Raw genomic sequence first — 571 nt, forward strand, 5'->3', positions numbered from 1 at the left:
GCAGAACATAAGAAACACACAAACCAGTGACACTTCAATCTACTGCTAGAATGAAGTTTTAGTTAGCTTAAGCAAAAATTCAAACAGTTAGTGGGTTAATTGAAAATTAGAGAAACAGAAAATAAAAATGCTAGATCTAGATCTCCACTTCACTTAATCATTGTCAATCTAATCAATCCCCAGCAACGGCGCCAAAAACTTGATGGGATATTTCTGCGGAGAAACGAATTTCTCCAAAACACCCAAATCTAACCGGCAAGTGCACCAGGTCGCATCAAGTAATAATAACTCACGGGAGTGAGGTCGATCCCACAGGGATTGAAGGATTGAGCAATTTTAGTTTGGTGGTTGATTTAGTCAAGAGAATCAAGATTTGGTTGAGAAATTTGTGATTTACAGAATTTAAATTGCATAGAAAGTAAGGGGAATGGGTAATTGGCATGAAATTAAAGAGAACTGAAATTTAAAGTGCTGAATCTTAAAGAACAAGAAATTAAATGGCAGAAACTTAGAACGCAAGAAATGTAAATGGCTTGAATTGTAAAGGGAATTGGGAATTGGATTTGCAGAA

Source organism: Arachis ipaensis, chromosome B02, assembly GCF_000816755.2.
Source record: "Arachis ipaensis cultivar K30076 chromosome B02, Araip1.1, whole genome shotgun sequence".
Taxonomy (NCBI): domain Eukaryota; kingdom Viridiplantae; phylum Streptophyta; class Magnoliopsida; order Fabales; family Fabaceae; genus Arachis; species Arachis ipaensis.